Source organism: Oncorhynchus mykiss, chromosome 7 (genome assembly GCF_057628025.1).
Source record: "Oncorhynchus mykiss isolate SJ-2025 chromosome 7, ASM5762802v1, whole genome shotgun sequence".
NCBI lineage: Eukaryota > Metazoa > Chordata > Actinopteri > Salmoniformes > Salmonidae > Oncorhynchus > Oncorhynchus mykiss.
Window position 1 is genome coordinate 10,224,139 of NC_143028.1, and position 24,290 is coordinate 10,248,428.

Below are 24,290 nucleotides of genomic sequence, written 5' to 3' on the forward strand. Positions count from 1 at the left end.
CGAAACCATCCTCTGCTAAACAGTTTATTTTAAGTGCGAACAACATTTTTAAAAAATGTGTCGTTTCATGGGCATGTCTCAGTGCCATTATATATATTTTTTTACCTCTTCCAACAGTTCGTATAGGTCATACTGTTTACACAGTATCCCAGTGGCCTAAGACACTGGACTCCTAAGCCATGGATTGTGAGTTCTAGCCTTTTCTGAAGTGGATGGAAGTAGAGTGGCGCAGCGGGAGCGTGCTGGGCCCATAACCCAGAGGTCGATGGATCGAAACCATCCTCTGCTAAACAGTTTATTTTAAGTGCGAACAACATTTTTAAAAAATGTGTCGTTTCATGGGCATGTCTCAGTGCCATTATATATATTTTTTTACCTCTTCCAACAGTTCGTATAGGTCATACTGTTTACACAGTATCCCAGTGGCCTAAGACACTGGACTCCTAAGCCATGGATTGTGAGTTCTAGCCTTTTCTGAAGTGGATGGAAGCAGAGTGGCGCAGCGGGAGTGTGCTGGGCCCATAACCTAGAGGTCGATGGATCGAAACCATCCTCTGCTAAACAGTTTATTTTAAGTGCGAAAAACATTTTTAAAAAATGTGTCGTTTCATGGGCATGTCTCAGTGCCATTATATATATTTTTTTACCTCTTCCAACAGTTCGTATAGGTCATACTGTTTACACAGTATCCCAGTGGCCTAAGACACTGGACTCCTAAGCCATGGATTGTGAGTTCTAGCCTTTTCTGAAGTGGATGGAAGCAGAGTGGCGCAGCGGGAGCGTGCTGGGCCCATAACCCAGAGGTCGATGGATCGAAACCATCCTCTGCTAAACAGTTTATTTTAAGTGCGAACAACATTTTAAAAAAATGTGTCGTTTCATGGGCATGTCTCAGTGCCATTATATATATTTTTTTACCTCTTCCAACAGTTCGTATAGGTCATACTGTTTACACAGTATCCCAGTGGCCTAAGACACTGGACTCCTAAGCCATGGATTGTGAGTTCTAGCCTTTTCTGAAGTGGATGGAAGCAGAGTGGCGCAGCGGGAGCGTGCTGGGCCCATAACCCAGAGGTCGATGGATCGAAACCATCCTCTGCTAAACAGTTTATTTTAAGTGCGAACAACATTTTTAAAAAATGTGTCGTTTCATGGGCATGTCTCAGTGCCATTATATATATTTTTTTACCTCTTCCAACAGTTCGTATAGGTCATACTGTTTACACAGTATCCCAGTGGCCTAAGACACTGGACTCCTAAGCCATGGATTGTGAGTTCTAGCCTTTTCTGAAGTGGATGGAAGCAGAGTGGCGCAGCGGGAGCGTGCTGGGCCCATAACCCAGAGGTCGATGGATCGAAACCATCCTCTGCTAAACAGTTTATTTTAAGTGCGAACAACATTTTTAAAAAATGTGTCGTTTCATGGGCATGTCTCAGTGCCATTATATATATTTTTTTACCTCTTCCAACAGTTCGTATAGGTCATACTGTTTACACAGTATCCCAGTTGCCTAAGACACTGGACTCCTAAGCCATGGATTGTGAGTTCTAGCCTTTTCTGAAGTGGATGGAAGCAGAGTGGCGCAGCGGGAGCGTGCTGGGCCCATAACCCAGAGGTCGATGGATCGAAACCATCCTCTGCTAAACAGTTTATTTTAAGTGCGAACAACATTTTTAAAAAATGTGTCGTTTCATGGGCATGTCTCAGTGCCATTATATATATTTTTTTACCTCTTCCAACAGTTCGTATAGGTCATACTGTTTACACAGTATCCCAGTGGCCTAAGACACTGGACTCCTAAGCCATGGATTGTGAGTTCTAGCCTTTTCTGAAGTGGATGGAAGCAGAGTGGCGCAGCGGGAGCGTGCTGGGCCCATAACCCAGAGGTCGATGGATCGAAACCATCCTCTGCTAAACAGTTTATTTTAAGTGCGAACAACATTTTTAAAAAATGTGTCGTTTCATGGGCATGTCTCAGTGCCATTATATATATTTTTTTACCTCTTCCAACAGTTCGTATAGGTCATACTGTTTACACAGTATCCCAGTGGCCTAAGACACTGGACTCCTAAGCCATGGATTGTGAGTTCTAGCCTTTTCTGAAGTGGATGGAAGCAGAGTGGCGCAGCGGGAGCGTGCTGGGCCCATAACCCAGAGGTCGATGGATCGAAACCATCCTCTGTTAAACAGTTTATTTTAAGTGCGAACAACATTTTTAAAAAATGTGTCGTTTCATGGGCATGTCTCAGTGCCATTATATATATTTTTTTACCTCTTCCAACAGTTCGTATAGGTCATACTGTTTACACAGTATCCCAGTGGCCTAAGACACTGGACTCCTAAGCCATGGATTGTGAGTTCTAGCCTTTTCTGAAGTGGATGGAAGCAGAGTGGCGCAGCGGGAGTGTGCTGGGCCCATAACCTAGAGGTCGATGGATCGAAACCATCCTCTGCTAAACAGTTTATTTTAAGTGCGAACAACATTTTTAAAAAATGTGTCGTTTCATGGGCATGTCTCAGTGCCATTATATATATTTTTTTACCTCTTCCAACAGTTCGTATAGGTCATACTGTTTACACAGTATCCCAGTGGCCTAAGACACTGGACTCCTAAGCCATGGATTGTGAGTTCTAGCCTTTTCTGAAGTGGATGGAAGCAGAGTGGCGCAGTGGGAGCGTGCTGGGCCCATAACCCAGAGGTCGATGGATCGAAACCATCCTCTGCTAAACAGTTTATTTTAAGTGCGAACAACATTTTAAAAAAATGTGTCGTTTCATGGGCATGTCTCGGTGCCATTATATATATTTTTTTACCTCTTCCAACAGTTCGTATAGGTCATACTGTTTACACAGTATCCCAGTGGCCTAAGACACTGGACTCCTAAGCCATGGATTGTGAGTTCTAGCCTTTTCTGAAGTGGATGGAAGCAGAGTGGCGCAGCGGGAGCGTGCTGGGCCCATAACCCAGAGGTCGATGGATCGAAACCATCCTCTGCTAAACAGTTTATTTTAAGTGCGAACAACATTTTTAAAAAATGTGTCGTTTCATGGGCATGTCTCAGTGCCATTATATATATTTTTTTACCTCTTCCAACAGTTCGTATAGGTCATACTGTTTACACAGTATCCCAGTGGCCTAAGACACTGGACTCCTAAGCCATGGATTGTGAGTTCTAGTCTTTTCTGAAGTGGCTGAGAGCAGAGTGGCGCAGCGGGAGCGTGCTGGGCCCATAACCCAGAGGTCGATGGATCGAAACCATCCTCTGCTAAACAGTTTATTTTAAGTGCGAACAACATTTTTAAAAAATGTGTCGTTTCATGGGCATGTCTCAGTGCCATTATATATATTTTTTTACCTCTTCCAACAGTTCGTATAGGTCATACTGTTTACACAGTATCCCAGTGGCCTAAGACACTGGACTCCTAAGCCATGGATTGTGAGTTCTAGTCTTTTCTGAAGTGGCTGAGAGCAGAGTGGCGCAGCGGGAGCGTGCTGGGCCCATAACCCAGAGGTCGATGGATCGAAACCATCCTCTGCTAAACAGTTTATTTTAAGTGCGAACAACATTTTTAAAAAATGTGTCGTTTCATGGGCATGTCTCAGTGCCATTATATATATTTTTTTACCTCTTCCAACAGTTCGTATAGGTCATACTGTTTACACAGTATCCCAGTGGCCTAAGACACTGGACTCCTAAGCCATGGATTGTGAGTTCTAGCCTTTTCTGAAGTGGATGGAAGCAGAGTGGCGCAGCGGGAGCGTGCTGGGCCCATAACCCAGAGGTCGATGGATCGAAACCATCCTCTGCTAAACAGTTTATTTTAAGTGCGAACAACATTTTTTAAAAATGTGTCGTTTCATGGGCATGTCTCAGTGCCATTATATATATTTTTTTACCTCTTCCAACAGTTCGTATAGGTCATACTGTTTACACAGTATCCCAGTGGCCTAAGACACTGGACTCCTAAGCCATAGATTGTGAGTTCTAGTCTTTTCTGAAGTGGCTGAGAGCAGAGTGGCGCAGCGGGAGCGTGCTGGGCCCATAACCCAGAGGTCGATGGATCGAAACCATCCTCTGCTAAACAGATTATTTTCAAAAATGAAACGCAAACAGAAATTAGAAAGCTAAATTTCATTTGCGTGTCTCAGTGCTATCCAGTACACATTGTTTTTACTGCTTCTATCAGTTCATACTATTTGCAAAAGGTAGACAGTACCCCAGTGGCCTAATGGATAAGGCACTGGCCTCCTAAGCCAGGGATTGTGGGTTCAAGTCCCATCTGGGGTGGATGGAAGCAGAGTGGTGCAGCGGGAGCGTGCTGGGCCCATAACCCAGAGGTCGATGGATCGAAACCATCCTCTGCTAAACAGTTTATTTTAAGTGCGAACAACATTTTTAAAAAATGTGTCGTTTCATGGGCATGTCTCAGTGCCATTATATATATTTTTTTACCTCTTCCAACAGTTCGTATAGGTCATACTGTTTACACAGTATCCCAGTGGCCTAAGACACTGGACTCCTAAGCCATGGATTGTGAGTTCTAGCCTTTTCTGAAGTGGATGGAAGCAGAGTGGCGCAGCGGGAGCGTGCTGGGCCCATAACCCAGAGGTCGATGGATCGAAACCATCCTCTGCTAAACAGTTTATTTTAAGTGCGAACAACATTTTTAAAAAATGTGTCGTTTCATGGGCATGTCTCAGTGCCATTATATATATTTTTTTACCTCTTCCAACAGTTCGTATAGGTCATACTGTTTACACAGTATCCCAGTGGCCTAAGACACTGGACTCCTAAGCCATGGATTGTGAGTTCTAGCCTTTTCTGAAGTGGATGGAAGCAGAGTGGCGCAGCGGGAGCGTGCTGGGCCCATAACCCAGAGGTCGATGGATCGAAACCATCCTCTGCTAAACAGTTTATTTTAAGTGCGAACAACATTTTTAAAAAATGTGTCGTTTCATGGGCATGTCTCAGTGCCATTATATATATTTTTTTACCTCTTCCAACAGTTCGTATAGGTCATACTGTTTACACAGTATCCCAGTGGCCTAAGACACTGGACTCCTAAGCCATGGATTGTGAGTTCTAGCCTTTTCTGAAGTGGATGGAAGCAGAGTGGCGCAGCGGGAGTGTGCTGGGCCCATAACCTAGAGGTCGATGGATCGAAACCATCCTCTGCTAAACAGTTTATTTTAAGTGCGAACAACATTTTTAAAAAATGTGTCGTTTCATGGGCATGTCTCAGTGCCATTATATATATTTTTTTACCTCTTCCAACAGTTCGTATAGGTCATACTGTTTACACAGTATCCCAGTGGCCTAAGACACTGGACTCCTAAGCCATGGATTGTGAGTTCTAGTCTTTTCTGAAGTGGCTGAGAGCAGAGTGGCGCAGCGGGAGCGTGCTGGGCCCATAACCCAGAGGTCGATGGATCGAAACCATCCTCTGCTAAACAGTTTATTTTAAGTGCGAACAACATTTTTAAAAAATGTGTCGTTTCATGGGCATGTCTCAGTGCCATTATATATATTTTTTTACCTCTTCCAACAGTTCGTATAGGTCATACTGTTTACACAGTATCCCAGTGGCCTAAGACACTGGACTCCTAAGCCATGGATTGTGAGTTCTAGCCTTTTCTGAAGTGGATGGAAGCAGAGTGGCGCAGCGGGAGCGTGCTGGGCCCATAACCCAGAGGTCGATGGATCGAAACCATCCTCTGCTAAACAGTTTATTTTAAGTGCGAACAACATTTTTTAAAAATGTGTCGTTTCATGGGCATGTCTCAGTGCCATTATATATATTTTTTTACCTCTTCCAACAGTTCGTATAGGTCATACTGTTTACACAGTATCCCAGTGGCCTAAGACACTGGACTCCTAAGCCATAGATTGTGAGTTCTAGTCTTTTCTGAAGTGGCTGAGAGCAGAGTGGCGCAGCGGGAGCGTGCTGGGCCCATAACCCAGAGGTCGATGGATCGAAACCATCCTCTGCTAAACAGATTATTTTCAAAAATGAAACGCAAACAGAAATTAGAAAGCTAAATTTCATTTGCGTGTCTCAGTGCTATCCAGTACACATTGTTTTTACTGCTTCTATCAGTTCATACTATTTGCAAAAGGTAGACAGTACCCCAGTGGCCTAATGGATAAGGCACTGGCCTCCTAAGCCAGGGATTGTGGGTTCAAGTCCCATCTGGGGTGGATGGAAGCAGAGTGGTGCAGCGGGAGCGTGCTGGGCCCATAACCCAGAGGTCGATGGATCGAAACCATCCTCTGCTAAACAGTTTATTTTAAGTGCGAACAACATTTTTAAAAAATGTGTCGTTTCATGGGCATGTCTCAGTGCCATTATATATATTTTTTTACCTCTTCCAACAGTTCGTATAGGTCATACTGTTTACACAGTATCCCAGTGGCCTAAGACACTGGACTCCTAAGCCATGGATTGTGAGTTCTAGCCTTTTCTGAAGTGGATGGAAGCAGAGTGGCGCAGCGGGAGCGTGCTGGGCCCATAACCCAGAGGTCGATGGATCGAAACCATCCTCTGCTAAACAGTTTATTTTAAGTGCGAACAACATTTTTAAAAAATGTGTCGTTTCATGGGCATGTCTCAGTGCCATTATATATATTTTTTTACCTCTTCCAACAGTTCGTATAGGTCATACTGTTTACACAGTATCCCAGTGGCCTAAGACACTGGACTCCTAAGCCATGGATTGTGAGTTCTAGCCTTTTCTGAAGTGGATGGAAGCAGAGTGGCGCAGCGGGAGCGTGCTGGGCCCATAACCCAGAGGTCGATGGATCGAAACCATCCTCTGCTAAACAGTTTATTTTAAGTGCGAACAACATTTTTAAAAAATGTGTCGTTTCATGGGCATGTCTCAGTGCCATTATATATATTTTTTTACCTCTTCCAACAGTTCGTATAGGTCATACTGTTTACACAGTATCCCAGTGGCCTAAGACACTGGACTCCTAAGCCATGGATTGTGAGTTCTAGCCTTTTCTGAAGTGGATGGAAGCAGAGTGGCGCAGCGGGAGTGTGCTGGGCCCATAACCTAGAGGTCGATGGATCGAAACCATCCTCTGCTAAACAGTTTATTTTAAGTGCGAACAACATTTTTAAAAAATGTGTCGTTTCATGGGCATGTCTCAGTGCCATTATATATATTTTTTTACCTCTTCCAACAGTTCGTATAGGTCATACTGTTTACACAGTATCCCAGTGGCCTAAGACACTGGACTCCTAAGCCATGGATTGTGAGTTCTAGCCTTTTCTGAAGTGGATGGAAGCAGAGTGGCGCAGCGGGAGTGTGCTGGGCCCATAACCTAGAGGTCGATGGATCGAAACCATCCTCTGCTAAACAGTTTATTTTAAGTGCGAACAACATTTTTAAAAAATGTGTCGTTTCATGGGCATGTCTCAGTGCCATTATATATATTTTTTTACCTCTTCCAACAGTTCGTATAGGTCATACTGTTTACACAGTATCCCAGTGGCCTAAGACACTGGACTCCTAAGCCATGGATTGTGAGTTCTAGCCTTTTCTGAAGTGGATGGAAGCAGAGTGGCGCAGCGGGAGCGTGCTGGGCCCATAACCCAGAGGTCGATGGATCGAAACCATCCTCTGCTAAACAATTTATTTTAAGTGCGAACAACATTTTTAAAAAATGTGTCGTTTCATGGGCATGTCTCAGTGCCATTATATATATTTTTTTACCTCTTCCAACAGTTCGTATAGGTCATACTGTTTACACAGTATCCCAGTGGCCTAAGACACTGGACTCCTAAGCCATGGATTGTGAGTTCTAGCCTTTTCTGAAGTGGATGGAAGCAGAGTGGCGCAGCGGGAGCGTGCTGGGCCCATAACCCAGAGGTCGATGGATCGAATCCATCCTCTGCTAAACAGTTTATTTTAAGTGCGAACAACATTTTTAAAAAATGTGTCGTTTCATGGGCATGTCTCAGTGCCATTATATATATTTTTTTACCTCTTCCAACAGTTCGTATAGGTCATACTGTTTACACAGTATCCCAGTGGCCTAAGACACTGGACTCCTAAGCCATGGATTGTGAGTTCTAGCCTTTTCTGAAGTGGATGGAAGCAGAGTGGCGCAGCGGGAGCGTGCTGGGCCCATAACCCAGAGGTCGATGGATCGAAACCATCCTCTGCTAAACAGTTTATTTTAAGTGCGAACAACATTTTTAAAAAATGTGTCGTTTCATGGGCATGTCTCAGTGCCATTATATATATTTTTTTACCTCTTCCAACAGTTCGTATAGGTCATACTGTTTACACAGTATCCCAGTGGCCTAAGACACTGGACTCCTAAGCCATGGATTGTGAGTTCTAGCCTTTTCTGAAGTGGATGGAAGCAGAGTGGCGCAGCGGGAGCGTGCTGGGCCCATAACCCAGAGGTCGATGGATTGAAACCATCCTCTGCTAAACAGTTTATTTTAAGTGCGAACAACATTTTTAAAAAATGTGTCGTTTCATGGGCATGTCTCAGTGCCATTATATATATTTTTTTACCTCTTCCAACAGTTCGTATAGGTCATACTGTTTACACAGTATCCCAGTGGCCTAAGACACTGGACTCCTAAGCCATGGATTGTGAGTTCTAGCCTTTTCTGAAGTGGATGGAAGCAGAGTGGCGCAGCGGGAGCGTGCTGGGCCCATAACCCAGAGGTCGATGGATCGAAACCATCCTCTGCTAAACAGTTTATTTTAAGTGCGAACAACATTTTTAAAAAATGTGTCGTTTCATGGGCATGTCTCAGTGCCATTATATATATTTTTTTACCTCTTCCAACAGTTCGTATAGGTCATACTGTTTACACAGTATCCCAGTGGCCTAAGACACTGGACTCCTAAGCCATGGATTGTGAGTTCTAGCCTTTTCTGAAGTGGATGGAAGCAGAGTGGCGCAGCGGGAGTGTGCTGGGCCCATAACCTAGAGGTCGATGGATCGAAACCATCCTCTGCTAAACAGTTTATTTTAAGTGCGAACAACATTTTTAAAAAATGTGTCGTTTCATGGGCATGTCTCAGTGCCATTATATATATTTTTTTACCTCTTCCAACAGTTCGTATAGGTCATACTGTTTACACAGTATCCCAGTGGCCTAAGACACTGGACTCCTAAGCCATGGATTGTGAGTTCTAGCCTTTTCTGAAGTGGATGGAAGCAGAGTGGCGCAGCGGGAGCGTGCTGGGCCCATAACCCAGAGGTCGATGGATCGAATCCATCCTCTGCTAAACAGTTTATTTTAAGTGCGAACAACATTTTTAAAAAATGTGTCGTTTCATGGGCATGTCTCAGTGCCATTATATATATTTTTTTACCTCTTCCAACAGTTCGTATAGGTCATACTGTTTACACAGTATCCCAGTGGCCTAAGACACTGGACTCCTAAGCCATGGATTGTGAGTTCTAGCCTTTTCTGAAGTGGATGGAAGCAGAGTGGCGCAGCGGGAGCGTGCTGGGCCCATAACCCAGAGGTCGATGGATCGAAACCATCCTCTGCTAAACAGTTTATTTTAAGTGCGAACAACATTTTTAAAAAATGTGTCGTTTCATGGGCATGTCTCAGTGCCATTATATATATTTTTTTACCTCTTCCAACAGTTCGTATAGGTCATACTGTTTACACAGTATCCCAGTGGCCTAAGACACTGGACTCCTAAGCCATGGATTGTGAGTTCTAGCCTTTTCTGAAGTGGATGGAAGCAGAGTGGCGCAGCGGGAGCGTGCTGGGCCCATAACCCAGAGGTCGATGGATCGAAACCATCCTCTGCTAAACAGTTTATTTTAAGTGCGAACAACATTTTTAAAAAATGTGTCGTTTCATGGGCATGTCTCAGTGCCATTATATATATTTTTTTACCTCTTCCAACAGTTCGTATAGGTCATACTGTTTACACAGTATCCCAGTGGCCTAAGACACTGGACTCCTAAGCCATGGATTGTGAGTTCTAGCCTTTTCTGAAGTGGATGGAAGCAGAGTGGCGCAGCGGGAGCGTGCTGGGCCCATAACCCAGAGGTCGATGGATCGAAACCATCCTCTGCTAAACAGTTTATTTTAAGTGCGAACAACATTTTTAAAAAATGTGTCGTTTCATGGGCATGTCTCAGTGCCATTATATATATTTTTTTACCTCTTCCAACAGTTCGTATAGGTCATACTGTTTACACAGTATCCCAGTGGCCTAAGACACTGGACTCCTAAGCCATGGATTGTGAGTTCTAGCCTTTTCTGAAGTGGATGGAAGCAGGGTGGTGCAGCGGGAGTGTGCTGGGCCCATAACCTAGAGGTCGATGGATCGAAACCATCCTCTGCTAAACAGTTTATTTTAAGTGCGAACAACATTTTTAAAAAATGTGTCGTTTCATGGGCATGTCTCAGTGCCATTATATATATTTTTTTACCTCTTCCAACAGTTCGTATAGGTCATACTGTTTACACAGTATCCCAGTGGCCTAAGACACTGGACTCCTAAGCCATGGATTGTGAGTTCTAGCCTTTTCTGAAGTGGATGGAAGCAGAGTGGCGCAGCGGGAGCGTGCTGTGCCCATAACCCAGAGGTCGATGGATCGAAACCATCCTCTGCTAAACAGTTTATTTTAAGTGCGAACAACATTTTAAAAAAATGTGTCGTTTCATGGGCATGTCTCAGTGCCATTATATATATTTTTTTACCTCTTCCAACAGTTCGTATAGGTCATACTGTTTACACAGTATCCCAGTGGCCTAAGACACTGGACTCCTAAGCCATGGATTGTGAGTTCTAGCCTTTTCTGAAGTGGATGGAAGCAGAGTGGCGCAGCGGGAGCGTGCTGGGCCCATAACCCAGAGGTCGATGGATCGAAACCATCCTCTGCTAAACAGTTTATTTTAAGTGCGAACAACATTTTAAAAAAATGTGTCGTTTCATGGGCATGTCTCAGTGCCATTATATATATTTTTTTACCTCTTCCAACAGTTCGTATAGGTCATACTGTTTACACAGTATCCCAGTGGCCTAAGACACTGGACTCCTAAGCCATGGATTGTGAGTTCTAGTCTTTTCTGAAGTGGCTGAGAGCAGAGTGGCGCAGCGGGAGCGTGCTGGGCCCATAACCCAGAGGTCGATGGATCGAAACCATCCTCTGCTAAACAGTTTATTTTAAGTGCGAACAACATTTTTAAAAAATGTGTCGTTTCATGGGCATGTCTCAGTGCCATTATATATATTTTTTTACCTCTTCCAACAGTTCGTATAGGTCATACTGTTTACACAGTATCCCAGTGGCCTAAGACACTGGACTCCTAAGCCATGGATTGTGAGTTCTAGCCTTTTCTGAAGTGGATGGAAGCAGAGTGGCGCAGTGGGAGCGTGCTGGGCCCATAACCCAGAGGTCGATGGATCGAAACCATCCTCTGCTAAACAGTTTATTTTAAGTGCGAACAACATTTTTAAAAAATGTGTCGTTTCATGGGCATGTCTCAGTGCCATTATATATATTTTTTTACCTCTTCCAACAGTTCGTATAGGTCATACTGTTTACACAGTATCCCAGTGGCCTAAGACACTGGACTCCTAAGCCATGGATTGTGAGTTCTAGTCTTTTCTGAAGTGGCTGAGAGCAGAGTGGCGCAGCGGGAGCGTGCTGGGCCCATAACCCAGAGGTCGATGGATCGAAACCATCCTCTGCTAAACAGTTTATTTTAAGTGCGAACAACATTTTTAAAAAATGTGTCGTTTCATGGGCATGTCTCAGTGCCATTATATATATTTTTTTACCTCTTCCAACAGTTCGTATAGGTCATACTGTTTACACAGTATCCCAGTGGCCTAAGACACTGGACTCCTAAGCCATGGATTGTGAGTTCTAGCCTTTTCTGAAGTGGATGGAAGCAGAGTGGCGCAGCGGGAGCGTGCTGGGCCCATAACCCAGAGGTCGATGGATCGAAACCATCCTCTGCTAAACAGTTTATTTTAAGTGCGAACAACATTTTTAAAAAATGTGTCGTTTCATGGGCATGTCTCAGTGCCATTATATATTTTTTTTTACCTCTTCCAACAGTTCGTATAGGTCATACTGTTTACACAGTATCCCAGTGGCCTAAGACACTGGACTCCTAAGCCATGGATTGTGAGTTCTAGTCTTTTCTGAAGTGGCTGAGAGCAGAGTGGCGCAGCGGGAGCGTGCTGGGCCCATAACCCAGAGGTCGATGGATCGAAACCATCCTCTGCTAAACAGTTTATTTTAAGTGCGAACAACATTTTTAAAAAATGTGTCGTTTCATGGGCATGTCTCAGTGCCATTATATATATTTTTTTACCTCTTCCAACAGTTCGTATAGGTCATACTGTTTACACAGTATCCCAGTGGCCTAAGACACTGGACTCCTAAGCCATGGATTGTGAGTTCTAGCCTTTTCTGAAGTGGATGGAAGCAGAGTGGCGCAGCGGGAGCGTGCTGGGCCCATAACCTAGAGGTCGATGGATCGAAACCATCCTCTGCTAAACAGTTTATTTTAAGTGCGAACAACATTTTTAAAAAATGTGTCGTTTCATGGGCATGTCTCAGTGCCATTATATATATTTTTTTACCTCTTCCAACAGTTCGTATAGGTCATACTGTTTACACAGTATCCCAGTGGCCTAAGACACTGGACTCCTAAGCCATGGATTGTGAGTTCTAGCCTTTTCTGAAGTGGATGGAAGCAGAGTGGCGCAGCGGGAGCGTGCTGGGCCCATAACCCAGAGCTCGATGGATCGAAACCATCCTCTGCTAAACAGTTTATTTTAAGTGCGAACAACATTTTTAAAAAATGTGTCGTTTCATGGGCATGTCTCAGTGCCATTATATATATTTTTTTACCTCTTCCAACAGTTCGTATAGGTCATACTGTTTACACAGTATCCCAGTGGCCTAAGACACTGGACTCCTAAGCCATGGATTGTGAGTTCTAGCCTTTTCTGAAGTGGATGGAAGCAGAGTGGCGCAGCGGGAGCGTGCTGGGCCCATAACCCAGAGGTCGATGGATCGAAACCATCCTCTGCTAAACAGTTTATTTTAAGTGCGAACAACATTTTTAAAAAATGTGTCGTTTCATGGGCATGTCTCAGTGCCATTATATATATTTTTTTACCTCTTCCAACAGTTCGTATAGGTCATACTGTTTACACAGTATCCCAGTGGCCTAAGACACTGGACTCCTAAGCCATGGATTGTGAGTTCTAGCCTTTTCTGAAGTGGATGGAAGCAGAGTGGCGCAGCGGGAGTGTGCTGGGCCCATAACCTAGAGGTCGATGGATCGAAGCCATCCTCTGCTAAACAGTTTATTTTAAGTGCGAACAACATTTTTAAAAAATGTGTCGTTTCATGGGCATGTCTCAGTGCCATTATATATATTTTTTTACCTCTTCCAACAGTTCGTATAGGTCATACTGTTTACACAGTATCCCAGTGGCCTAAGACACTGGACTCCTAAGCCATGGATTGTGAGTTCTAGCCTTTTCTGAAGTGGATGGAAGCAGAGTGGCGCAGCGGGAGCGTGCTGGGCCCATAACCCAGAGGTCGATGGATCGAAACCATCCTCTGCTAAACAGTTTATTTTAAGTGCGAACAACATTTTTAAAAAATGTGTTGTTTCATGGGCATGTCTCAGTGCCATTATATATATTTTTTTACCTCTTCCAACAGTTCGTATAGGTCATACTGTTTACACAGTATCCCAGTGGCCTAAGACACTGGACTCCTAAGCCATGGATTGTGAGTTCTAGCCTTTTCTGAAGTGGATGGAAGCAGAGTGGCGCAGCGGGAGCGTGCTGGGCCCATAACCCAGAGGTCGATGGATCGAAACCATCCTCTGCTAAACAGTTTATTTTAAGTGCGAACAACATTTTTAAAAAATGTGTCGTTTCATGGGCATGTCTCAGTGCCATTATATATATTTTTTTACCTCTTCCAACAGTTTGTATAGGTCATACTGTTTACACAGTATCCCAGTGGCCTAAGACACTGGACTCCTAAGCCATGGATTGTGAGTTCTAGCCTTTTCTGAAGTGGATGGAAGCAGAGTGGCGCAGCGGGAGCGTGCTGGGCCCATAACCTAGAGGTCGATGGATCGAAACCATCCTCTGCTAAACAGTTTATTTTAAGTGCGAACAACATTTTTAAAAAATGTGTCGTTTCATGGGCATGTCTCAGTGCCATTATATATATTTTTTTACCTCTTCCAACAGTTCGTATAGGTCATACTGTTTACACAGTATCCCAGTGGCCTAAGACACTGGACTCCTAAGCCATGGATTGTGAGTTCTAGCCTTTTCTTAAGTGGATGGAAGCAGAGTGGCGCAGCGGGAGCGTGCTGGGCTCATAACCCAGAGGTCGATGGATCGAAACCATCCTCTGCTAAACAGTTTATTTTAAGTGCGAACAACATTTTTAAAAAATGTGTCGTTTCATGGGCATGTCTCAGTGCCATTATATATATTTTTTTACCTCTTCCAACAGTTCGTATAGGTCATACTGTTTACACAGTATCCCAGTGGCCTAAGACACTGGACTCCTAAGCCATGGATTGTGAGTTCTAGCCTTTTCTGAAGTGGATGGAAGCAGAGTGGCGCAGCGGGAGCGTGCTGGGCCCATAACCCAGAGGTCGATGGATCGAAACCATCCTCTGCTAAACAGTTTATTTTAAGTGCGAACAACATTTTTAAAAAATGTGTCGTTTCATGGGCATGTCTCAGTGCCATTATATATATTTTTTTACCTCTTCCAACAGTTCGTATAGGTCATACTGTTTACACAGTATCCCAGTGGCCTAAGACACTGGACTCCTAAGCCATGGATTGTGAGTTCTAGCCTTTTCTGAAGTGGATGGAAGCAGAGTGGCGCAGCGGGAGTGTGCTGGGCCCATAACCTAGAGGTCGATGGATCGAAACCATCCTCTGCTAAACAGTTTATTTTAAGTGCGAAAAACATTTTTAAAAAATGTGTCTTTTCATGGGCATGTCTCAGTGCCATTATATATATTTTTTTACCTCTTCCAACAGTTCGTATAGGTCATACTGTTTACACAGTATCCCAGTGGCCTAAGACACTGGACTCCTAAGCCATGGATTGTGAGTTCTAGCCTTTTCTGAAGTGGATGGAAGCAGAGTGGCGCAGCGGGAGCGTGCTGGGCCCATAACCCAGAGGTTGATGGATCGAAACCATCCTCTGCTAAACAGTTTATTTTAAGTGCGAACAACATTTTTAAAAAATGTGTCGTTTCATGGGCATGTCTCAGTGCCATTATATATATATTTTTTACCTCTTCCAACAGTTCGTATAGGTCATACTGTTTACACAGTATCCCAGTGGCCTAAGACACTGGACTCCTAAGCCATGGATTGTGAGTTCTAGTCTTTTCTGAAGTGGATGGAAGCAGAGTGGCGCAGCGGGAGCGTGCTGGGCCCATAACCCAGAGCTCGATGGATCGAAACCATCCTCTGCTAAACAGTTTATTTTAAGTGCGAACAACATTTTTTAAAAATGTGTCGTTTCATGGGCATGTCTCAGTGCCATTATATATATTTTTTTACCTCTTCCAACAGTTCGTATAGGTCATACTGTTTACACAGTATCCCAGTGGCCTAAGACACTGGACTACTAAGCCATGGATTGTGAGTTCTAGCCTTTTCTGAAGTGGATGGAAGCAGAGTGGCGCAGCGGGAGCGTGCTGGGCCCATAACCCAGAGGTCGATGGATCGAAACCATCCTCTGCTAAACAGTTTATTTTAAGTGCGAACAACATTTTTAAAAAATGTGTCGTTTCATGGGCATGTCTCAGTGCCATTATATATATTTTTTTACCTCTTCCAACAGTTCGTATAGGTCATACTGTTTACACAGTATCCCAGTGGCCTAAGACACTGGACTCCTAAGCCATGGATTGGGAGTTCTAGCCTTTTCTGAAGTGGATGGAAGCAGAGTGGCGCAGCGGGAGTGTGCTGGGCCCATAACCTAGAGGTCGATGGATCGAAACCATCCTCTGCTAAACAGTTTATTTTAAGTGCGAACAACATTTTTAGAAAATGTGTCGTTTCATGGGCATGTCTCAGTGCCATTATATATATTTTTTTACCTCTTCCAACAGTTCGTATAGGTCATACTGTTTACACAGTATCCCAGTGGCCTAAGACACTGGACTCCTAAGCCATGGATTGTGAGTTCTAGCCTTTTCTGAAGTGGATGGAAGCAGAGTGGCGCAGCGGGAGCGTGCTGGGCCCATAACCCAGAGGTCGATGGATCGAAACCATCCTCTGCTAAACAGTTTATTTTAAGTGCGAACAACATTTTTAAAAAATGTGTTGTTTCATGGGCATGTCTCAGTGCCATTATATATATTTTTTTACCTCTTCCAACAGTTCGTATAGGTCATACTGTTTACACAGTATCCCAGTGGCCTAAGACACTGGACTCCTAAGCCATGGATTGTGAGTTCTAGCCATTTCTGAAGTGGATGGAAGCAGAGTGGCGCAGCGGGAGCGTGCTGGGCCCATAACCCAGAGGTCGATGGATCGAAACCATCCTCTGCTAAACAGTTTATTTTAAGTGCGAACAACATTTTTAAAAAATGTGTCGTTTCATGGGCATGTCTCAGTGCCATTATATATATTTTTTTACCTCTTCCAACAGTTTGTATAGGTCATACTGTTTACACAGTATCCCAGTGGCCTAAGACACTGGACTCCTAAGCCATGGATTGTGAGTTCTAGCCTTTTCTGAAGTGGATGGAAGCAGAGTGGCGCAGCGGGAGCGTGCTGGGCCCATAACCTAGAGGTCAATGGATCGAAACCATCCTCTGCTAAACAGTTTATTTTAAGTGCGAACAACATTTTTAAAAAATGTGTCGTTTCATGGGCATGTCTCAGTGCCATTATATATATTTTTTTACCTCTTCCAACAGTTCGTATAGGTCATACTGTTTACACAGTATCCCAGTGGCCTAAGACACTGGACTCCTAAGCCATGGATTGTGAGTTCTAGCCTTTTCTTAAGTGGATGGAAGCAGAGTGGCGCAGCGTGAGCGTGCTGGGCTCATAACCCAGAGGTCGATGGATCGAAACCATCCTCTGCTAAACAGTTTATTTTAAGTGCGAACAACATTTTTAAAAAATGTGTCGTTTCATGGGCATGTCTCAGTGCCATTATATATTTTTTTTTACCTCTTCCAACAGTTCGTATAGGTCATACTGTTTACACAGTATCCCAGTGGCCTAAGACACTGGACTCCTAAGCCATGGATTGTGAGTTCTAGCCTTTTCTGAAGTGGATGGAAGCAGAGTGGCGCAGCGGGAGCGTGCTGGGCCCATAACCCAGAGGTCGATGGAGCGAAACCATCCTCTGCTAAACAGTTTATTTTAAGTGCGAACAACATTTTTAAAAAATGTGTCGTTTCATGGGCATGTCTCAGTGCCATTATATATATTTTTTTACCTCTTCCAACAGTTCGTATAGGTCATACTGTTTACACAGTATCCCAGTGGCCTAAGACACTGGACTCCTAAGCCATGGATTGTGAGTTCTAGCCTTTTCTGAAGTGGATGGAAGCAGAGTGGCGCAGCGGGAGTGTGCTGGGCCCATAACCTAGAGGTCGATGGATCGAAACCATCCTCTGCTAAACAGTTTATTTTAAGTGCGAAAAACATTTTTAAAAAATGTGTCGTTTCATGGGCATGTCTCAGTGCCATTATATATATTTTTTTACCTCTTCCAACAGTTCGTATAGGTCATACTGTTTACACAGTATCCCAGTGGCCTAAGACACTGGACTCCTAAGCCATGGATTGTGAGTTCTAGCCTTTTCTGAAGTGGATGGAAGCAGAGTGGCGCAGCGGGAGCGTGCTGGGCCCATAACCCAGAGGTCGATGGATCGAAACCATCCTCTGCTAAACAGTTTATTTTAAGTGCGAACAACATTTTAAAAAAATGTGTCGTTTCATGGGCATGTCTCAGTGCCATTATATATATTTTTTTACCTCTTCCAACAGTTCGTATAGGTCATACTGTTTACACAGTATCCCAGTGGCCTAAGACACTGGACTCCTAAGCCATGGATTGTGAGTTCTAGCCTTTTCTGAAGTGGATGGAAGCAGAGTGGCGCAGCGGGAGCGTGCTGGGCCCATAACCCAGAGGTCGATGGATCGAAACCATCCTCTGCTAAACAGTTTATTTTAAGTGCGAACAACATTTTTAAAAAATGTGTCGTTTCATGGGCATGTCTCAGTGCCATTATATATATTTTTTTACCTCTTCCAACAGTTCGTATAGGTCATACTGTTTACACAGTATCCCAGTGGCCTAAGACACTGGACTCCTAAGCCATGGATTGTGAGTTCTAGCCTTTTCTGAAGTGGATGGAAGCAGAGTGGCGCAGCGGGAGCGTGCTGGGCCCATAACCCAGAGGTCGATGGATCGAAACCATCCTCTGCTAAACAGTTTATTTTAAGTGCGAACAACATTTTTAAAAAATGTGTCGTTTCATGGGCATGTCTCAGTGCCATTATATATATTTTTTTACCTCTTCCAACAGTTCGTATAGGTCATACTGTTTACACAGTATCCCAGTGGCCTAAGACACTGGACTCCTAAGCCATGGATTGTGAGTTCTAGCCTTTTCTGAAGTGGATGGAAGCAGAGTGGCGCAGCGGGAGCGTGCTGGGCCCATAACCCAGAGGTCGATGGATCGAAACCATCCTCTGCTAAACAGTTTATTTTAAGTGCGAACAACATTTTTAAAAAATGTGTCGTTTCATGGGCATGTCTCAGTGCCATTATATATATTTTTTTACCTCTTCCAACAGTTCGTATAGGTCATACTGTTTACACAGTATCCCAGTGGCCTAAGACACTGGACTCCTAAGCCATGGATTGTGAGTTCTAGCCTTTTCTGAAGTGGATGGAAGCAGAGTGGCGCAGCGGGAGCGTGCTGGGCCCATAACCCAGAGGTCGATGGATCGAAACCATCCTCTGCTAAACAGTTTATTTTAAGTGCGAACAACATTTTTAAAAAATGTGTCGTTTCATGGGCATGTCTCAGTGCCATTATATATATTTTTTTACCTCTTCCAACAGTTCGTATAGGTCATACTGTTTACACAGTATCCCAGTGGCCTAAGACACTGGACTCCTAAGCCATGGATTGTGAGTTCTAGCCTTTTCTGAAGTGGATGGAAGCAGAGTGGCGCAGCGGGAGCGTGCTGGGCCCATAACCCAGAGGTCGATGGATCGAAACCATCCTCTGCTAAACAGTTTATTTTAAGTGCGAACAACATTTTTAAAAAATGTGTCGTTTCATGGGCATGTCTCAGTGCCATTATATATATTTTTTTACCTCTTCCAACAGTTCGTATAGGTCATACTGTTTACACAGTATCCCAGTGGCCTAAGACACTGGACTCCTAAGCCATGGATTGTGAGTTCTAGCCTTTTCTGAAGTGGATGGAAGCAGAGTGGCGCAGCGGGAGTGTGCTGGGCCCATAACCTAGAGGTCGATGGATCGAAACCATCCTCTGCTAAACAGTTTATTTTAAGTGCGAACAACATTTTTAAAAAATGTGTCGTTTCATGGGCATGTCTCAGTGCCATTATATATATTTTTTTACCTCTTCCAACAGTTCGTATAGGTCATACTGTTTACACAGTATCCCAGTGGCCTAAGACACTGGACTCCTAAGCCATGGATTGTGAGTTCTAGCCTTTTCTGAAGTGGATGGAAGCAGAGTGGCGCAGTGGGAGCGTGCTGGGCCCATAACCCAGAGGTCGATGGATCGAAACCATCCTCTGCTAAACAGTTTATTTTAAGTGCGAACAACATTTTAAAAAAATGTGTCGTTTCATGGGCATGTCTCGGTGCCATTATATATATTTTTTTACCTCTTCCAACAGTTCGTATAGGTCATACTGTTTACACAGTATCCCAGTGGCCTAAGACACTGGACTCCTAAGCCATGGATTGTGAGTTCTAGCCTTTTCTGAAGTGGATGGAAGCAGAGTGGCGCAGCGGGAGCGTGCTGGGCCCATAACCCAGAGGTCGATGGATCGAAACCATCCTCTGCTAAACAGTTTATTTTAAGTGCGAACAACATTTTAAAAAAATGTGTCGTTTCATGGGCATGTCTCAGTGCCATTATATATATTTTTTTACCTCTTCCAACAGTTCGTATAGGTCATACTGTTTACACAGTATCCCAGTGGCCTAAGACACTGGACTCCTAAGCCATGGATTGTGAGTTCTAGTCTTTTCTGAAGTGGCTGAGAGCAGAGTGGCGCAGCGGGAGCGTGCTGGGCCCATAACCCAGAGGTCGATGGATCGAAACCATCCTCTGCTAAACAGTTTATTTTAAGTGCGAACAACATTTTTAAAAAATGTGTCGTTTCATGGGCATGTCTCAGTGCCATTATATATATTTTTTTACCTCTTCCAACAGTTCGTATAGGTCATACTGTTTACACAGTATCCCAGTGGCCTAAGACACTGGACTCCTAAGCCATGGATTGTGAGTTCTAGCCTTTTCTGAAGTGGATGGAAGCAGAGTGGCGCAGTGGGAGCGTGCTGGGCCCATAACCCAGAGGTCGATGGATCGAAACCATCCTCTGCTAAACAGTTTATTTTAAGTGCGAACAACATTTTTTAAAAATGTGTCGTTTCATGGGCATGTCTCAGTGCCATTATATATATTTTTTTACCTCTTCCAACAGTTCGTATAGGTCATACTGTTTACACAGTATCCCAGTGGCCTAAGACACTGGACTCCTAAGCCATGGATTGTGAGTTCTAGTCTTTTCTGAAGTGGCTGAGAGCAGAGTGGCGCAGCGGGAGCGTGCTGGGCCCATAACCCAGAGGTCGATGGATCGAAACCATCCTCTGCTAAACAGTTTATTTTAAGTGCGAACAACATTTTTAAAAAATGTGTCGTTTCATGGGCATGTCTCAGTGCCATTATATATATTTTTTTACCTCTTCCAACAGTTCGTATAGGTCATACTGTTTACACAGTATCCCAGTGGCCTAAGACACTGGACTCCTAAGCCATGGATTGTGAGTTCTAGCCTTTTCTGAAGTGGATGGAAGCAGAGTGGCGCAGCGGGAGCGTGCTGGGCCCATAACCCAGAGGTCGATGGATCGAAACCATCCTCTGCTAAACAGTTTATTTTAAGTGCGAACAACATTTTTAAAAAATGTGTCGTTTCATGGGCATGTCTCAGTGCCATTATATATATTTTTTTACCTCTTCCAACAGTTCGTATAGGTCATACTGTTTACACAGTATCCCAGTGGCCTAAGACACTGGACTCCTAAGCCATGGATTGTGAGTTCTAGTCTTTTCTGAAGTGGCTGAGAGCAGAGTGGCGCAACGGGAGCGTGCTGGGCCCATAACCCAGAGGTCGATGGATCGAAACCATCCTCTGCTAAACAGTTTATTTTAAGTGCGAACAACATTTTTAAAAAATGTGTCGTTTCATGGGCATGTCTCAGTGCCATTATATATATTTTTTTACCTCTTCCAACAGTTCGTATAGGTCATACTGTTTACACAGTATCCCAGTGGCCTAAGACACTGGACTCCTAAGCCATGGATTGTGAGTTCTAGCCTTTTCTGAAGTGGATGGAAGCAGAGTGGCGCAGCGGGTGCGTGCTGGGCCCATAACCCAGAGGTCAATGGATCGAAACCATCCTCTGCTAAACAGTTTATTTTAAGTGCGAACAACATTTTTAAAAAATGTGTCGTTTCATGGGCATGTCTCAGTGCCATTATATATATTTTTTTACCTCTTCCAACAGTTCGTATAGGTCATACTGTTTACACAGTATCCCAGTGGCCTAAGACACTGGACTCCTAAGCCATGGATTGTGAGTTCTAGCCTTTTCTGAAGTGGATGGAAGCAGAGTGGCGCAGCGGGAGCGTGCTGGGCCCATAACCCAGAGGTCGATGGATCGAAACCATCCTCTGCTAAACAGTTTATTTTAAGTGCGAACAACATTTTTAAAAAATGTGTTGTTTCATGGGCATGTCTCAGTGCCATTATATATATTTTTTTACCTCTTCCAACAGTTCGTATAGGTCATACTGTTTACACAGTATCCCAGTGGCCTAAGACACTGGACTCCTAAGCCATGGATTGTGAGTTCTAGCCTTTTCTGAAGTGGATGGAAGCAGAGTGGCGCAGCGGGAGCGTGCTGGGCCCATAACCCAGAGGTCGATGGATCGAAACCATCCTCTGCTAAACAGTTTATTTTAAGTGCGAACAACATTTTTAAAAAATGTGTCGTTTCATGGGCATGTCTCAGTGCCATTATATATATTTTTTTACCTCTTCCAACAGTTCGTATAGGTCATACTGTTTACACAGTATCCCAGTGGCCTAAGACACTGGACTCCTAAGCCATGGATTGTGAGTTCTAGTCTTTTCTGAAGTGGCTGAGAGCAGAGTGGCGCAGCGGGAGCGTGCTGGGCCCATAACCCAGAGGTCGATGGATCGAAACCATCCTCTGCTAAACAGTTTATTTTAAGTGCGAACAACATTTTAAAAAAATGTGTTGTTTCATGGGCATGTCTCAGTGCCATTATATATATTTTTTTACCTCTTCCAACAGTTCGTATAGGTCATACTGTTTACACAGTATCCCAGTGGCCTAAGACACTGGACTCCTAAGCCATGGATTGTGAGTTCTAGCCTTTTCTGAAGTGGATGGAAGCAGAGTGGCGCAGCGGGAGCGTGCTGGGCCCATAACCCAGAGGTCGATGGATCGAAACCATCCTCTGCTAAACAGTTTATTTTAAGTGCGAACAACATTTTTAAAAAATGTGTCGTTTCATGGGCATGTCTCAGTGCCATTATATATATTTTTTTACCTCTTCCAACAGTTCGTATAGGTCATACTGTTTACACAGTATCCCAGTGGCCTAAGACACTGGACTCCTAAGCCATGGATTGTGAGTTCTAGTCTTTTCTGAAGTGGCTGAGAGCAGAGTGGCGCAGCGGGAGCGTGCTGGGCCCATAACCCAGAGGTCGATGGATCGAAACCATCCTCTGCTAAACAGATTATTTTCAAAAATGAAACGCAAACAGAAATTAGAAAGCTAAATTTCATTTGCGTGTCTCAGTGCTATCCAGTACACATTGTTTTTACTGCTTCTATCAGTTCATACTATTTGCAAAAGGTAGACAGTGCCCCAGTGGCCTAATGGATAAGGCACTGGCCTCCTAAGCCAGGGATTGTGGGTTCAAGTCCCATCTGGGGTGGATGGAAGCAGAGTGGCGCAGCGGGAGCGTGCTGGGCCCATAACCCAGAGGTCGATGGATCGAAACCATCCTCTGCTGAACAGTTTATTTTAAGTGCGAACAACATTTTTAAAAAATGTGTCGTTTCATGGGCATGTCTCAGTGCCATTATATATATTTTTTTACCTCTTCCAACAGTTCGTATAGGTCATACTGTTTACACAGTATCCCAGTGGCCTAAGACACTGGACTCCTAAGCCATGGATTGTGAGTTCTAGCCTTTTCTGAAGTGGATGGAAGCAGAGTGGCGCAGCGGGAGCGTGCTGGGCCCATAACCCAGAGGTCGATGGATCGAAACCATCCTCTGCTAAACAGTTTATTTTAAGTGCGAACAACATTTTTAAAAAATGTGTCGTTTCATGGGCATGTCTCAGTGCCATTATATATATTTTTTTACCTCTTCCAACAGTTCGTATAGGTCATACTGTTTACACAGTATCCCAGTGGCCTAAGACACTGGACTCCTAAGCCATGGATTGTGAGTTCTAGCCTTTTCTGAAGTGGATGGAAGCAGAGTGGCGCAGCGGGAGCGTGCTGGGCCCATAACCCAGAGGTCGATGGATCGAAACCATCCTCTGCTAAACAGTTTATTTTAAGTTCGAACAACATTTTTTAAAAATGTGTCGTTTCATGGGCATGTCTCAGTGCCATTATATATATTTTTTTACCTCTTCCAACAGATCGTATAGGTCATACTGTTTACACAGTATCCCAGTGGCCTAAGACACTGGACTCCTAAGCCATGGATTGTGAGTTCTAGTCTTTTCTGAAGTGGATGGAAGCAGAGTGGCGCAGCGGGAGCGTGCTGGGCCCATAACCCAGAGGTCGATGGATCGAAACCATCCTCTGCTAAACAGTTTATTTTAAGTGCGAACAACATTTTTAAAAAATGTGTCGTTTCATGGGCATGTCTCAGTGCCATTATATATATTTTTTTACCTCTTCCAACAGTTCGTATAGGT

General features: G+C 44.1%; 10 non-coding genes across 10 annotated transcripts; all 10 read left to right on the plus strand.

Annotated features, from left to right (window-relative positions):
* Nucleotides 1–2,656: 2,656 nt before the first annotated feature.
* Nucleotides 2,657–2,728, plus strand: trnam-cau (transfer RNA methionine (anticodon CAU)). Its single transcript has one exon. It is a non-coding gene; the product is annotated as a tRNA-Met (tRNA).
* A 1,489-nt stretch (nucleotides 2,729–4,217) lies between these two features.
* On the plus strand, nucleotides 4,218–4,290 carry trnar-ccu (transfer RNA arginine (anticodon CCU)). Its single transcript has one exon. It is a non-coding gene; the product is annotated as a tRNA-Arg (tRNA).
* Nucleotides 4,291–6,128: 1,838 nt separating this feature from the next.
* On the plus strand, nucleotides 6,129–6,201 carry trnar-ccu (transfer RNA arginine (anticodon CCU)). The gene has a single exon. It is a non-coding gene; the product is annotated as a tRNA-Arg (tRNA).
* Nucleotides 6,202–7,833: 1,632 nt separating this feature from the next.
* Nucleotides 7,834–7,905, plus strand: trnam-cau (transfer RNA methionine (anticodon CAU)). Its single transcript has one exon. It is a non-coding gene; the product is annotated as a tRNA-Met (tRNA).
* Nucleotides 7,906–9,188: 1,283 nt separating this feature from the next.
* Nucleotides 9,189–9,260, plus strand: trnam-cau (transfer RNA methionine (anticodon CAU)). The gene has a single exon. It is a non-coding gene; the product is annotated as a tRNA-Met (tRNA).
* Nucleotides 9,261–11,356: 2,096 nt separating this feature from the next.
* Nucleotides 11,357–11,428, plus strand: trnam-cau (transfer RNA methionine (anticodon CAU)). The gene has a single exon. It is a non-coding gene; the product is annotated as a tRNA-Met (tRNA).
* Nucleotides 11,429–14,337: 2,909 nt separating this feature from the next.
* On the plus strand, nucleotides 14,338–14,409 carry trnam-cau (transfer RNA methionine (anticodon CAU)). Its single transcript has one exon. It is a non-coding gene; the product is annotated as a tRNA-Met (tRNA).
* A 5,349-nt stretch (nucleotides 14,410–19,758) lies between these two features.
* On the plus strand, nucleotides 19,759–19,830 carry trnam-cau (transfer RNA methionine (anticodon CAU)). The gene has a single exon. It is a non-coding gene; the product is annotated as a tRNA-Met (tRNA).
* Nucleotides 19,831–20,571: 741 nt separating this feature from the next.
* Nucleotides 20,572–20,643, plus strand: trnam-cau (transfer RNA methionine (anticodon CAU)). The gene has a single exon. It is a non-coding gene; the product is annotated as a tRNA-Met (tRNA).
* A 2,573-nt stretch (nucleotides 20,644–23,216) lies between these two features.
* Nucleotides 23,217–23,289, plus strand: trnar-ccu (transfer RNA arginine (anticodon CCU)). The gene has a single exon. It is a non-coding gene; the product is annotated as a tRNA-Arg (tRNA).
* Nucleotides 23,290–24,290: the final 1,001 nt, after the last annotated feature.